The 17226-nt window shown below is 34.5% G+C and overlaps 1 non-coding gene across 1 annotated transcript; it reads left to right on the forward strand.

Annotated features, from left to right (window-relative positions):
* Positions 1–9296: 9296 nt before the first annotated feature.
* On the forward strand, positions 9297–9403 carry LOC131489473 (U6 spliceosomal RNA). Its single transcript, XR_009250578.1, has one exon. It is a non-coding gene; the product is annotated as a U6 spliceosomal RNA (small nuclear RNA).
* The last annotated feature ends 7823 nt before the right edge of the window (positions 9404–17226 follow it).

The following is a 17226-nucleotide window of genomic DNA, read 5'->3' on the forward strand; positions in this document are numbered from 1 at the left end:
GCAGGGCTTGAACTCACAGACCACGAGATCATGACCTGAGCTGACATCAGACACCCAACTGACTGAGCCACCCAGGCGCCCCAAAAAATTATTTATAAATATTGGCAAACTAAGCCTAGCATATATAAGTAGAATGGAATATTATAAGTAAGTGACATCTATCCTGGGAACGGGAGGGTATTTCCAGATGAGATTAGCATTGAAATCAGTAGACAGAGTAAAGCAGATTGACCTCAGCAATGTGGGAGGGAATCATCAAATCCACTGACAAACTTCATAGAACAAAAAGGTGATCGGAGGGAAGGTTTAGTTTTTGCGATGAACTAACTGCTGAACTAGAATATGAGTCCTCTCCTGCCCTGTGGCTAGGAATTATAACATTAGCTTCCCTGGTTCTCAGGCTTTCAGACTCAGATTGAACTGCACAACTAGTTTTCCTGTTTATAGACAGCAGACTGTGGGACATCTCAGCTTCCATAATTTTGTGGCCATTGAGCCAATTTCTTATAGTAAATCAGTATCTATCTTTATTACTATCTATCTCTATCTCCTACTAGTTCAGTTTCTCTGAAGAAGCCTGACTACTACAGTAATTCATTTATACCAATATTTTAAAACAGAAAAAAAAATCTGTTCAAAAGATACCTGAATAACATTTGGCAAATTTCAATATCTGTTTATGACAAAATTTCTTCACAACCTATTAATATAAACTAAATTTTTCAACCTTATAAAAGATATCTGTTAACTAGAATTAACATCACATCTTATTGCTAAAGACTAAATGGCTCCATTCTGTGATTAGGACCAAAATAAGAATTGCTACTTATACCATTTCTATTCTACAACATGCAAGTTAGTGCAGTAAGACAAGAAAAAGAAATATAAGACATATAGATTTGAAAGTAAGAAATAAAACTGTCTTTATTCTTAGAGGCCATGATTGTCTATAGAGAAAATGTGGAAGAAGATATTAAAATAAGTGAGTTTAGCTGGTTACAGGGGGGAAAAAAGCCAGCATGTTAAAATCAATTACCTTTAAACATAGCAGCAATAAACAATTAGATAAGAAATCTTATAAAGATACCATTTACAATACCAGTAAAAATATAACAGAAGAATAAATCTCAAAAAGAAAACACATGGGTATACTTTGTATAATAAACAAACATACCACATTGTTGATAAATATCAAAGAAGAGCTAAGTAAATGGAGAGATATCTCATGTTCATTAATTGGAAGACTTAAAATTGTCAAAATGCAAAATTTTCCCAAATTGATCTACAAACTGAACACAATCTCAGAGAAATCTATGAGGCTACTTTTTAAAAATTTTTTAATGTTTATTTATTTTTGAGACAGAGAGAGACAGAGCATGAATGGGGGAAGGTCAGAGAGAGGGAGACACAAAATCTGAAACAGGCTCTAGGCTCTGAGCTGTCAGCACAAAGCCCGACATGGGGCTCAAACTCACGGACCACGAAATCATGACCTGAGCCAAAGTCGGCCCCTTAACTGACTGAGCTACCCAGGTGCCCCGAGGCTACTTTTAATCTACAAGCTGAGCTAAACTTTATATGGAAAAGCAAGAAATCAAAAGTTGCCAAAACTATTTTGAAAAATGAAAACAAAGTTGTAAGCCTCACACTACCAGATTTGAAGATTTTCTATAAAGCTACAGTAATCATATAGTATGGTATTAGGAAAATGATAGTCAAATATCAATGGGACACAATGACACACATGCATATAAACAAATTGTTTTGACAAAGTGAGCACTGTTATTCAATAGAGAAGTACTTTGAAACAATTATACATTCTTGTGCAAGGAAAATAACAATGTAAATATAAAAGTAAAAGCTAAAATTGAAAACTTCTACCTAGAAGAAAACAGGAGAAACTCTGATATTGATTTTTTAGATAGAACATATACAAAACCTGTTTTTTGCAAAACATCATTTTTGTTCTTTCTTTCTTTTTCTTTTTTCTTTCTTCTTCTTCTTCTTTTTTTTTTTTTTATTGCACACATGAGTTGGGGAGGGGAGAAAGGAGAGAGAACCTTAAACAGGCTTTACACTGAGCACAGAGGCTGACAAGGGGCTCAGTCCCACAACACTGAGAACATGACCTGAGGCAAAACCGAGAGTCAGGCACTCAACTGAATGAGGCACCTAGGTACCCCAAAACAACATTTTAAAAGAAAAGAAAAGAAAAGAAAAGCAATAGTGTCAGAAAATAATGTTTGCAAGACACATTTAATAAAGTCCTGGTAACCAGAATACACAAAGAAATTTGAAAAATCACTAATAAGAAACAAAATAATAAAAGTGGGTAAAATACATGAAAAGATAATTGACTACAGAAGTGATTTGGATTACAATAAACACATGTAAAGATGCTCACTATCATCAGTCATTAGGCACATGCAAATTAAAACCACAGTGAGATACCGCATATCTAATCAAATGCTGAAAAGAAGAAGAAGGAAAAGAAGAAAAAGAAAGAATGAAGCAAGTAATGAAAGACTTGACAAAAACAAGTCCTGGCAAGTGGACAAAGCTATAAATTCATATGCTAGATACAAAAGAAATTAAGATGTAGATCTATACAAATGCCTGTACACAAATGTTTATGGTCCTTTTATTCACAATTTTCAAAACCTGGAAATAACACAAAAAGTCATCAACTACCTAATGGATAAACACATCACTGTATATCTACACTACACTCAGCATAAAAAAGGAATGTGTGTAATTCATGCATGACATGAATGAGTCCCAAAAGGAGTATCCTGAATGAACTCAGGAACAGACTCAAAAGGAAATATGTCTTATGACTCCATTTATAAGACATTTAAATTTTTTTATGTTATTTACTTATTTTGAGAGACACGGAAACAGTGTGAGCAGAGGAGGGACAAAGAGAGAAGGAGAGAGAGAAAATTCCAAGCAGTCTCCACACTGTCAGTGCAGAGCCCAATGTGGGACTTAAACTCATGAAACTGTGAGATCATGACCTGAGCCAAAACCGAGTTGGATACTTAACTGACTGAACCACCCAGGTGCCCCTATAAGACATTTCAGGAAAGGTCAAACTATGGGGACAGAAATTAGATCACCATTTACCAAGGACTAAAGCAGTGGTGGTGGTGGGTTATTTGCTTACAAATGGATGATAGAAATAGTCTATATTCTTTGGGATGGCAGAAATAGTAGATATCATTGTGGTGGTGTTTATTTAAGTTGGTCAAAATGCACATACCTGTACACCTAAAACAGGTGAGGTTTATTTTTTGCTATTATACCTCAATAAACCTGAAAAATTACATAATTGCTTTAAGACCATAATATTTAATTATTTCTCCTGTTCCTACCTGTTTTCTGGGATGTACTGTTTGAATTTACTGGATTAGGTTGATCTTGGCTGGACCATCTAATATGTCTGAGGACAGGCTGGTGGAGCCTACAGAACTGACTGGTCTGATGAACTTGCTTAGTATGGCTCTTCATGTATTTTCTCTCTTGTAGAAATATGTCCCACATGATATCCTCAGAGTTTCCAGAGAAAGTGGAAACGTCTTGAATATCCTGAGGTTTAGACTTGGACCTAGTACACCATCAGTACTGCTCCATTTTAGGGCCCACAGTAAATTTTAAGGTTGAGTACAAATTCAAGGGTGGTGATATCCTCTACCTCTTTATTAGAAATTGAATAATTTTTACTCTCTACCACAATAAGTGGATAAATAGGTCATTAAGGTAAATTCTATCACACAAACTTTTTTTAATATTTTAGTTTATTTATTTATTTTGAGAGAGAGAGAGAGAGAGAAACACAAATGGGGAATGGACAGAGAGAAAGGGAGAGAGAGAGAATCCCAAGCAGGCTCTGCATCGTCAGCACAAAGCCTGATGTGGGGCTTAGACCTACAGACGCTGAGATCATGACCTGAGCCAAAGTCAGATGCTTAACTGACTGAACCACCCAGGTACCCTTCCCTTCCTTCACTCAGACTTTTAATGTTTCCTATAATTTTCTTCATATAAGAATATTTTTAAATCCACAGTCTTGACAAGCTATAATTAAATGCTGCATAATAAACCCTAGAACTTTGATTATGTAGTAAATTTAATGAGAATCATAACTTGTACAATTTAGTTCAAATTAAAAGCTTTTACAACTTGCATTTTTGGAGAATTCAAGACAAATAAGACTTTTGTACAAAATACATTATTATTAATAAATTGGGTTAGCAGAGATCTTTCAAAGGGAAGAAGAGGGAAAATCAGGTAATAACTAAATTTTAATAAAAGTAAGCTTTTTTTATGAAAGACAGTGAGCCTAGAGTATATAGAATAGCATTTATATTAATATATATATTAATAAAGTCATTACATATTCTGACACATATAATTTGTGTGACTTTGTAAAATTCATAAAATGGTTACTTTTAAATTAGATAACGTATATGGGACAAAATAAAATCACGAAGGGCACATGGGCGGCTCAGTTCATTAACAGTCCAACTCTTGGTTTCAGGTCCAGTCATGATCTCACAGTTCATGAGATCAAGCCCTGTGAGGGACAGCATGGAGTTTGTTTGGGATTCTCTCTCTTCCTCTTTCTATCTCCCTTTCCCACTCACACACACATTGTTTCTCTCAAAATAAATAAACTTTAAAAAAAGTCCAAATTCTTAAAAAAAAATACAATCACATGCTTCTATAGTGCTCACTAAAAGCAAAACCTATCCTAAATAATTTACACATATTATGTAAATTTAATCCTTATAATATTACTTGAAGTATGTATAATCCGTATTTTAAATATTAAAAAAATGGGAAGCTCAGGGAAATTATTAGCACTTTAAGGCAACAATTGCTATAAGAGTCAGGATTTTACTTGAGGCAAACTATGCCAGATTAAAAACTTATTTTAACAGAGTCTGAGACAAAGGTTTGTTTTGGATTGTTTTGAGATGTTGAGGGGTGAGACACAAAGCACTGTGGAACATAAAAGGAGGAAAGCCAATATTGTGCGTTATTGGGTTAGTTACCTACATAGATGCCCCATGTTGATATGGCAATACCTTCTGATCTGCCTTCCCCTTGGACAAAAAAAGAAGGCATTTTATGCATTGTTTTCCTGTTCTCATTGGTCAAGGATGGTGCCAAGGGTGTTAATGCCCCTGAAGTTTGAGTGGCTCATGAATGAGTCCCAGTAATTAGCTACAGACTTCACAAATTGCAGAAGTACATGAACTAGGCCCTAGAGAAGACGAAGTAAGATTGCATTTAAGCAAAACTAGTCTTTGCTAATCTAGTTGACTTTACAGGGGCTGAGGTAGACAGTAGGGTCTGGAAGTGGGGCATAGGCAGAAACAAGTATCTATATTTACATTTAGAATATAAAAAGGTGATCTAAAATGGTAGCTATCCTGCCAATATATTTCCACAAAATTCATTTTAAAAAAGAGCTATGATAAAAATATGTGTTGAATGCAAAAATCATATTGATTATTAAATGTAAATAAAGGTACATAGTTACTTTCTCAGTCTTTTCTGAATCTCTTATTCAATATGCAAATGATTTGGAGCTAAAATTAATCATGAAATATATTACCTTCCTTATGAGAACTATAAATCAAAGAGAAGTGACTCCTTCTTATCAGAAAGAAATGAAAAAGAAAATATGTATTACCTTCAGGCTAAGTGGTTCCATTCTAGAAATATAGTAGGCCATATCTTATCTCCAGTTAGAGATAAGAAGTATTTTAATATCCAAAGGCTTATATTGTTTATTAGTTTCCAAAATTCATATTGATAAAGATTATCATTAAATAAAAGAAAATTTGATGCTTCCTCCTCTTCTATATAGAAGGAGGACCTTTAGAGGACAAGGTATAGAGACTAATGAGACACACATACAGGGAAACTCCTTCACCCAGTATCCAGAGATGTATTTGATGTAGTAGAAATATACTCTATCAAAGAAAAGAATTCAGGCTTCATGTCCTTTAGTTTGCACTAAGGTGTTCTGAGGAACAGACCTGAACAGACCTCAGCAATAGCGAAGGTTTACAATCTTCTTTAATAACTCAAACTAGTTCCAGAGTAGATTAAAAGTGCCTTCAACCACAAGGGACATAAAAATTTCCCTGGGTGCAAACAGCCTGCTTTAGAAAAGGCAGGATTCTTTTAACTGTAGTTTAGCTTACTCTCAAGCAAATCTAGTGAATCTTAGAATAAGAATATAATATCATGCTTTTTTCCTAGTCCAAACGAGTCTCTAGAAGGTTAGTATCCATGCTTCAAAAATGCTATCTTTCTGCTTGATTAATATTGCCCGGAAAATAACAGATAGAAGAAATTGAAAAATATCAAAAAGATAAGCCATTTCAGGAAAACCACTTTTGTTTTAAAAAGGACAACTAACAATATATGAGGATGGTTTCATTAAATATATCAATAACAAGCTAAAAGCCCCAGCTATGGTCCTTGTACTGCATGCCAAAAGGCATTCAGAAGTAGCAAATGACATAATGTCTTTAATATTAGTGTAATCTGGACTTGGTCCTAGCTACATTCATTTGGGGAAATGTTCAACATACATTCCACATCTTTTTCTCCCCCACCCCAATTATCTTCCTATATTGTTCATTCAAAGAGGATATATTCCTTTGAAAATTAGTTTCCAACAATAAAATATTCTTTCCATTTTTCAAATGTCACACGGAGAAACTTACTACAAAAGAAAAAAAAGGCCTTAGAAGTTGGCTGTTTTGTCTCCAAATTAAGCCTCTGTTAGAACCATCGCTCCAAGTGTATGTCATTAACAATAAATGGAATTGATAATAAGGCCCTGTTGCGTAATGAGGTTCCTGCTTAGGGTTTATTAGCTTTTCAATAGATTTGTTTTCTATTTAGATTCAATTTTGAAATTTTCTGCTTTAAATAGCACAACTTTACCAATAAATAGTGAGTTTAGATTTTTAAATGCAAATTACGTATCTTTAATTGTAGTAAACGAATTCATGGAAATGCCATAATTTTACGATTGCTTAAAAAGTTTAAAAAGCTATATTTGAAAAAACATTTTTAATGAAAAATTTTTATCCTTTAAAAGGTAGAGAGAATAGTATAATATACCCCTATGTAGCTATCATCCAGGTGCAAAACTGGCCAAGTCATACCCAATCTTTTAAAACCAATAATCCACAACTTCTATATTATATTGAAACAAAATATATTATCCATAAATATTATAGCCTATTTAAATGTAATCTCTTTCAAGACTTTTTAAAATCCTAACAGAATTCATAGAATTTTTCAGAAATATAGAAGGGCATATACATAATTTAATGACTAGGGGAGGGTTTATGATGGCACTACAGGAAGACTTGGAATTTACCTCTTCCATGAAACACCAAATGTAAACCTACATATAGAGCAATTCATACTGAAAAAGAACTAAGGACTTACTGAACATAATCTGTACCCCAAAAGATAGAGAACCATGTGGGAACAGCAAGATATAGAGACAGGGTAATCACAGGAACCCCAGCTCCAGAGAAGGTAACTGAATTGATGGGAGAAACACTACTGAGGGACTAGAAGCTGAATCCCCTGCCCTGGGACATAGGGAAAAAGAAAAAAAAAAAAAGCTATGATTTTAAAAAGGTAACTAGAATTTAAAGGAACCAGCCCTTGACTGTCTGCAGTCCTGGAGAATGCTCTATGTGGTCAGAGGGGCTGGTGAGCCACATTATTTATGCTCCCCTTGGACACCTAGGATAATTTCTGGTAGAGAGCAAAATATTAAAATATTAAAATACAACAATTTCAGAATCATAAACAAGAGTTTCATTTCATGTATCACTAATACAACATATCAAACTACCTACATAATCAAAGAAAATCATATTTGGTTGATTATCCAACAGAATTCACAGATGTAAGTTACTTTGACAAGGAGGAGAGATCATATTCATATAACAATTTCTGCTCAAGATGTCATATCAAAGCTACATGACAAGACTTCCTTCTTCATTCTAGTACACAAATACTGCATTAAATATATTGGAGATGGGCATACAATTTGAGTTTAGGCACCTATTATAGGAGTGAACTTAAGGCAGTCATATCTGTTCTTGATAAAGAACAGATTGATAAATAACAAATTTCGATAACAGATTGTTTGTTTACATATCAGAGAGCATGGACAAAAGAGAGATATGGACATAGGAACGGACATCAAAATAGGACATCATATGGACATCAAAACTAGGAACAAAACTTTGCACCTACTGGCATGGACACAAACTGGGCACTGCCAAAAGCAAGCTACCAGTCCCAAATCTTGACTGAATTTAAAAAAAGTAATTTTTTAAAAGCATTAAAGGATATTAGAAAACTAGGCATTATACATACAGAAGTACCAGGCCTCAAATCAAATCAATCATACAGAAAATTAAACTCAAACTGAGAAACTAATATAAATCTGGTCTTTAACCAGTCCACATGACCCTGGCTAAAACAAACTCAAAATATTGTACAAGGACAACTTATTTCGCTTAACCTAAGACACAGGTATAACTGAGATTTTCACAGAGGAAAACACCTATTGATTTGACATCCAAAGGCAAAATTCACAAAACACAGGAGAATCCACTAATATGAGATAATACAAACAAGAGAATAGCTGAATATTTAAAGATGATGAGGACTTAATGATAAAAACTTGTAAAGAAAAAGAGGGCACCTGAGTGGCTCAGTCAGTTAAGCATGTTACTTTGGCTCAGGTCATGATCCCACAGTTTGTGAGTTCATGAGTCCCTCATGGGGTGAACTTGAGCCCCACTTCTGGTGAACACAAGCCCCGCTTTGGGTGAGCCTTACATCGCTCTATTTTTCTCTTTCTTTCTCTTTCTCTCTCTCCTTCTCTCTCCAACCTTGCTCACTTGCACCCATTCTCTCTCTCAATTAAAAAAGTGTAAAGAAAAAAATACAATCTTTCAAATAACAAGGATACTTTAAAGGAAATGCCAAGAATAAAACAAAAACAGTACACTTGAAAATGTGGCCTTTAAAGAAAACACTAGATAGACTGGAAGGATGACCAGACGGATTTACCAAACTGGAAGATAAAGTTACAAAAAAAAAATTAGAACATGCCATAGGAAGAAAAATGGTGATAATTTAGACATTTAAAAAATTAGGATTACGGAGACTTGAGACTATCACTTCCAACTATGATGAAGTACCTGGGCCTCTTACAATAAAGAATGAGAAAATAGGTGCTCGCTTTGGCAGCATATATAATAATATTGGAATGATACAGAGAAGATTAGCGTGGCCCCAGCTCAAGGATGACATACAAATCCGTGAAGTGTTCCATTAAAAAAAAAGAAAAAAAAGAATGAGAAAATAGGTCAAAATATATGAAATATGTGTTTTCAAACACTGGAACAAAGACAGCACGGGACTGTGATTCCTAAGAAAAGGAGGATAACTGGAGTATTACAATCTGTCCAGCTTTCTTCTGGAAGCACCTTCCATATTGTTATGCAGGAAGAACTAAAAGAAACAGACAATAGCAGCCTTTCAGTGTTCGGTCAGACATATAAAGGGGGCTGGAAATTGAGGGCGAAGTACAAGATAGTAGATGGCTAACCCCAAGAGTTCCATAAATTTTCATAAAGCTTCCTTTGACTCTGTCATTAAACATTAAGCATGAAATGGCTAGAATAAAACTCTTAGGGTCTAGGTAGAGAACCAGTACTGGGTTTGGTGGGGAGAGAGTGGTACTGAATAATTCCTAAATGATCACATGTTGGGATAAGAGACATTTAAATTCTGATCATGCAGAGTGCAAAGAAATTACTAAATACCTGGGGCATTCAAGAGAGACCTATGAAGGTTTATAACTTAATCCACAAATAAATAAACTGCTACTCAAAACAAAATTCAAGAGTCTTCAAAGAATAAAAAAGAAAAAATAAAACTCAAAAATAAAACTTACAATGTCCAATACCCAACCAAAAACTTATTAAGTACACAGGAAGTAGAAAAATATGACTCATAATCCAGAGAATAATCAGTTAATAAAAACTGATGCAGATAACAGAAATGATGAAATATGAACTAGGCATTAAAATAGCTATAAACATTCTCAAGGAAACTAAAAAAAAAAACAAAAACACAAACATGATGAGAGAAATAGAATATAAATAAAAGAATCAAAACTTGAGAAATAAGACCCAATACCCAATAAATCTGAAATAAAAATTTAACTGGTTAAGGGTTCTTGTTATGCAGATGTTTTACATCTGCATAAAAAAATTACTCAAACTTAGTGGTCTGAAATTACCCCCAAATCTTTTCTTATTTCCCAGTTTCTGTGCATCAAGAATTCAGAAAGGGCTCGATTCACAGTTCTGGTGGAGATAATTCATGAGGTCATAACCAGATAGTGGCTGGTAATGAAATAGGAGCAGGTAGGTTGGAGGTTTGCAGAAGCAATTGAGGAATGGCTGACATCTCATTCTTTGGATGTAGTCCTAGTATCTCTCCATGTAGTCTCCCTGTCTGAACTAGACTGGGTGTCCTTACAACATGGAAGCCTTTTGAAACACTGGATAGTGTATAAAGCAGCTTAGGATTCCAACACAATTGTTCCAGTGCACAAGGCCAAAGTTGCACCGCTGTGATTACCAAACCTAGAAAGACACATGTAGTCATTTCCATCATTGCCTCCAGTCTTCTCAGACTCAAGGGCAGGGGATATAAGATATAAATCCCACCACTTGAAGGGAGGAATGTCAAAATCATGATATAAGAAGTGAGATATTTATGACCATCTTTAAAATATATAATCTGCCAATCTTTCTTTTCATCATGACATCATTTCACATGAAAATATAGTCACCATCACCTATCCTAAGACTTCTAAATCTTCTCTCATTACAGAATCAGTATGACGTTTGATGTCTCCATAGCTAAATCATGTTCCAGTTCATATGAGCACCCTCAGATGCAATTCCTTGGATATAATTCCCTAGACATCATTTCTCTCAACCTGAACTAAAGAGATAACATATATGCCTTCCACCACTACCTCCAAAATTCAATGGGAAGGAGACAGGAATAGGAAAACCATATATTCCCCATACATACACAGAAGGAGAAAAGAACACATAGACACCTGTCCATAGCAATTCTGAAATCCAGCTGGAAATATGTGCCAGTTCCTTTATATGTTATTCTCAATGACTCTTGGTTATGCATTTTTGCTATTTATTTTGCCCCATGAATTATTTTTTTTCATAGTGTTTTCAACTGTGTAGTTTTCTCAGCTTGCTTTCTTCCTATAGTAATTTGAAGATCCAAGGGCTTCTTTTCACTTTTCACTTTATCACTCTGTCACTTTCAATCATGTTGGCCTAATCCTTTTTAAAACTTTGTGGGTTTCTTATGTTTTGATGTACAATGCACACTATTAGAAAATGGCACATATACAAGTATATTCAAATATGCTGTTCTCTACTTTGGGCTCTCAGAAAGTCTGCTGTAGGATAACTGACATTTGGAGTCTTAAAAATACCTGTTGTACAACACAAGGGATCGTTAAAGCATTTCTTAAATCATTTGTCTATTTCAAAACGATTTATAAGACATTATTTTAAATCTTCATGAGGACTTAGTAAAGGATCTTAGAGGCATGAACTGTACTTAAAGATTTCCCCTAAAGCATTTATTAATGCGAGAATGTTTTGTATTTATGTTGTTGTCACTGGTATTGTCGTTTTTCTAGCTAGACAGATAGGGATTGAGAAAGTTTTATTTTCAAATACAGAAGATAATGGCTCTCTTTTATCTAAAAGTTTATTCTGTAGTTCATCTCTTTCCTCTTGAATTTTATCATACAGAATGAGAAGAAGCTAGGTAGAATTTTTCACATTCTGCCTGGAAGTCTCTTTAACCAAATCAAGCTTCCGTGCACTTTCTAATTTCTACATTTACTGCAGTTGACAGTGTTGTCAAATTTCTACTACTACACACTTACATCGACTCCAGTATTTTCTCTGTATTCCTTTAAGCTCTCCCTGAAAATCTTCTTCAGGTACATTAGATGTCCACTAACATTCTCCTTGAGATCCTTTATTCTTTCATTTTGAGTCTCACAGGGCCACTCCTGGCTTTTCCTTCTTCTCAACCCCAGAACTTATGCCAAAATTTTTAGGTATTGTTAAGACAGCATTCCACTTCCAGGCATAATTTTTTGGTTCTGCTTAGCTATTAGTATGTAAAAAACATCTCAAAACTCAGTCACTCAAAACAATGATATTTTATTATCTTTCACAATTCTCTGAATCAATAATTCAGAAAGATCTTGGATAGACATTTTTGTCTCAGTCATTCATTTGGTTGCAATAAGATGGTTTATGAAACAAAACAGTGTGGAGGAAGCGAAGCAGCTGAGGGAATGCCTGGCCCTCACTCTACCTTTCTGTAGTCCTCTCCTACTTGTGCTCAGTATTGTACTATAACATGGAAATAAATGAAATAGAAGTCCTTTGGAAAGTGCGTGGTATTTATTTGCAGACAACATGATTATATAGAAAATTTAATAATTTAATTTAATTTTATGTGGAAAAAGTGGAAAAAAAATAGGTAATAGCCTAAACAAATTCAACAAAGTTGAAGGTCTTATATCACCTGATTACAAAAGCTTAATATAAAGTTATAAAACCATAAGATATAATGTAGAAAAATAGAACAGAAGACATAGTAAAAAAGCAGGCATAATCAATTAATTTTCAACACACATGTCAAAATAATTTATGGGTATAAGATAGTTTTTCAACAAATGGTACAGTAACATTTGTACCATTTGTGGATGCCTATGCACAAAAGTGAAATGGAACATATATGCCACTGTAAAATAATAAAATTTCCTTGAAAAAAGGCTTAGGAGAAAATATTCATAAATACACCAAGATATCTTAGATAGGAAACAAAGTACACTGGCTGTAATTAAAAAAAAAAAACACCTAGAATATAGAAATAATATTACTAAACAAAAGAACAGATTTAATCCAACAACACATAAAATGGACAAAGAATTATGTCTAGCAGGGATTCATCCCAAGAATGAAAGTTTGGTTTAATGTTCAAATTCTATCAATTAGTTCTCTATATTAATAAGATAAAGCAACACAAATCATATCTCAAACAATGCAGGGAAAAACAAGATTTACAGCATTTCAACACTTATTGATTAAAAAAAAGATCAAGAAACCGGAATTGAAGAAAACTTTCTCATTATGAACGGGGGAATATAAACGTATATTTAACGGTGAAAGACTGAATACTTTCTTGTCAAGATTTGGAATAAGTCAGTAAGGAATAGAAATGACCTCAAACTCACTGAAAATGCATCCCTGATCAAGACTGCTATGCCTGATTTAGCTTCTTGCTTAGAGAAGAGTAATGTGCACTTGGGTACCAGGTATTCAGTGCTCTGGTGAATGTATTCTTTTCTAACCTTATCACAAAACAAAAATAGTATTCATTCAAACAGAATGACAAAATACATACATTTGTAGTTTTGCCCAGACCTATGTTAATTCTCATGCCCTTTGTCATAATATAATATAAAAAGACCTGGGCCTTCTAGACATACCAGAGGACAACATATTGATCCATCTATCTGACCATGTTCATGCTGATTGGATAGGATAAGCAAGAAGAGAAAGGAAAATATACATACATAAAATGTGAACAATAATTTTCTTTTTTTAATTAAAAATTTTTTAATGTGTATTTATTTTTGAGAGAGAGAGAGACAGAGCATGAGCAGGGGAGGGGCAGAGAGAAAGGGAGACAGGATCTGAAGCAGGGTTCAGGTTCTGAGCTGTCAGCACAAAACCAGCCCAATGCGGGGCTTGAACCCACAAACCCACAAACCACGAGATCGTGACCTAAGCTGAAGTAGGATGCTTAGCAGACTGAGCCACCCAGGCTCCCCAACAATAATTTTCATAGCAGGTGTATTTACAGTAGTTAAGAACTGTGAACCAAAATTTATATCTATACCAAAATGGGTAAAAATGTAAATATTCAATGTAGTAATTCTCAGCAATAAAAAGGAATAAACTACTGATGCACACAACATGAGTGAATCTCAAAAAAACTAAGGCCAGGGAGCCTGGGTGGCTCAGTCAGTTAAGCATCCAATTCTTGATTTCAGCTCAGATCATGATCTCATCTTCCTGAGATGGAGCCCAGGGGCCTTCGACTCTGCACTGGGTGTGGAGCCTGCTTGAGATTCTACCTCTCCCCTTCCCTCTGCCCCTCCCTTGCTGCTCTGTCTCTGTCTCTGTCTCTCTCTCTCTCTCAAAACAAAACAAAAACACAAACTAATGCAAATTGAAAGAAGCCAGACTGAAAAGAGTGCATAGTATATTATCCAATTTATATGATGTTCTACAACAAGCGAAGCTACTTGACGGTAAATGAAACTAGAAGGGCACTTGCCTGGGGATGGTGGGTATAAATTGACTGGGAAGTGACATAAGGGATCTTGCTAGTGAAAATGCTCTACACCTACACAGATGTTTGGGGTATATTAGTGTATGGAATTGGGAAAACTCACAAAACTTTACATTTAACATATGTACCTTTTACTTTATGCAAATTACACATACCTCACTAAAAAGTGTCATTACTAAGTGTTATCTTCAAGAATATGTCAAGTGCAGTATAAATATGAATTTCTGAAAAGTGAGATACAAATTATATAATAATTCATTCTTCTTCCTTCATGTAGCATATGAGAATATTGACTTTTTAAAATAAACTATTAAAAATGAATAATTCCTTTGAAAATAAATACAATATAAAACAAGTTACCTTAACAATATTGCAATACTTTAATTGTTGTCTATAGTTAAATAATTATCTTGCCAAAATGCAAATTTTCATAGTTCTTTTTCAGTGTTCCTGGAGGCTCCCCTTCACTTTAAATGTCTAATTGAGGTAATAAAGAAGACAGTATTTTTTGATGCAATTTGCAGAGGCATTCCAATAAAATCCACAAGCACTCACAATCAATACGGTTAAAGGCTAATTTATGAGTTCTCAATAGTTTCTATACAAACATTGCTGCTCCTCCCCTCTGATTTAAAACAAATTCATGCCAAACATTGTGAGCAAGAGAAAATAGTTATTAGGGCTTCCTTCTTCTCTCTGTTTTTAATGAAATATTGAGGAATTCCAAAGAATGTCCTTATTCCTTTGGTATATGTTCATTCTCTGAAAGTCTGATTCTCCTCCCTTTATTAGGTTGCCATTTTGACAAACTTTCCTCATTTACTCCCTCTTACTCAGAGCTGCATTCATACTTTTCTCTTAATTTACTTGGTACTTAGGAAAATAAGGAAATGTTTGTATTGTAAAGGAAAAACTGTTTTGAAATCATCCACTAGAGTGGAAGCTGCAAGATACTTAACATCTAACAAATGTCCAAATATAAACAGAAAGAAGAGTAGATTTCAAAATGGCATTTCCATCACTCTTGTTTAAATCATTTATCCTGGCAGTGCTGACTACATCTTGCTGAATGGCATATGATAGACATTTTAGATACACTGGGAGGCTGACAAAACATTTAAGAAGAATATTTAGCTACTCCATCATTCTTAGTAAAATAGACATTATATTGTCCATATGAAAACTTAATGGATTTAAAAAAATTTTTCCATCAGAATAATAATACAAAAAATTGCACTCTGTTTATCAAAAGATTTAAGTTTAAAATCTGGATAATTTCTTTTAAAAATACCTTGGGGTAGGGGCACCTGAGTGGGTCACTTGGTTAAGCCTCCAACTCTTGATTTCAGCTCAGGTCATGATCTCAGGGTTCGTGGGTTTGAGCCTTACATTGCACTTTTGCATTGAAAGTGAGGAGTCTGCTTGGGATTCTCTCTCTCTCTCTCTCTCTCTCTCTCTCTCTCTCTCTCTCTCTCCTTTTCCCTCTGCCCCTTCCACACACTCTCTCTCACTCTCTTTCTTTCTAAATAAACAAATAAATACATAAATAAACTTTAAAAAATAGGATAGACAGTTTCATTATTTTATGCTCACTTACTTTGCTTTTGAAGTGCAGATGTTACATCAGCTTGGTGAAACAGAACAAAATATATAATTCAAGAGCCAGAAAAGATGCTAGCTCAGCACAGCATGGAGTTTCACCTAAATGTCCACAGGAATGTTTGTCAAAAGTTAAGTCTGCATTTCTTTGTAATTAAGAGAGGATGTTTAATTGAGTAATTTAATCCCTTGGGTTAGTCTGCATTATCCAAAAACAAAAACAAAAAACAAAGGAAATTTGGAATTATTGTGACAATATCTTTAGCAATTATATAGAAAATACATATAAAAATATAACTTCTTAAACTTACACATTATTGGGTACAAAATACATAAAATCTTTAGAAAGTGTGTATTCTGTGTGCACAGTGATCTCATGAATGTTACTTAGTCCATTGCAGTGAAACCTCTATGTAGAGAGGTATATAAACTAATGAGTTGCATATCAGCTACTCAACATTAATTTGATTAAATGACTATAATGGAGAACTAACAGAAAAAATATACTGTTAATGGTAGCCATAAAAATGATAGGTTTACAATTCTGTAGAATTTATGAGTATGCTCTCTATGCAATGTGAAAGAGAGGGCATGAACCCAAATAGCATATATAACTAGGAGACAGGAACTCTGCCAAGTGTATACAATCTTTCAGGATGCTTCTTGTTTATCCACTCACAAGATAAGAAAATCCTTTTTTGTTTGGTTGGGTTTTGGTTTTTGTTGTTGTTTTTTTAAAGAGAGAGAGAGAGCAAGTGTGAGCAGGGGAGGGGGAGAGAGAGAAGAGAGAGAGAAGGGGAGAAAGAGTCTTAAGCAGGCTCCACACTCAGCATGTAGCCCAACACAGGGCTCAATCTCAGGACCATGAGATCATGACCAGAACCGAAATGAAGAGTCAGATGCTTGTCCTGACTGAGCCATCCAGGTGCCCCAAGATAAGCAAATGATGAGTTAAGTATACACATTGCAGCAGTACTATGCAATGGCAGTGATTAAGAATCACATTGTAGTTTATATAAGAAAATAACAATTTCAAACTCAAGATAAATCATAAAATAGAGCAAGCAGAGTTAC

This window comes from Neofelis nebulosa, chromosome 1 (genome assembly GCF_028018385.1).
Source record: "Neofelis nebulosa isolate mNeoNeb1 chromosome 1, mNeoNeb1.pri, whole genome shotgun sequence".
Lineage (NCBI taxonomy): Eukaryota > Metazoa > Chordata > Mammalia > Carnivora > Felidae > Neofelis > Neofelis nebulosa.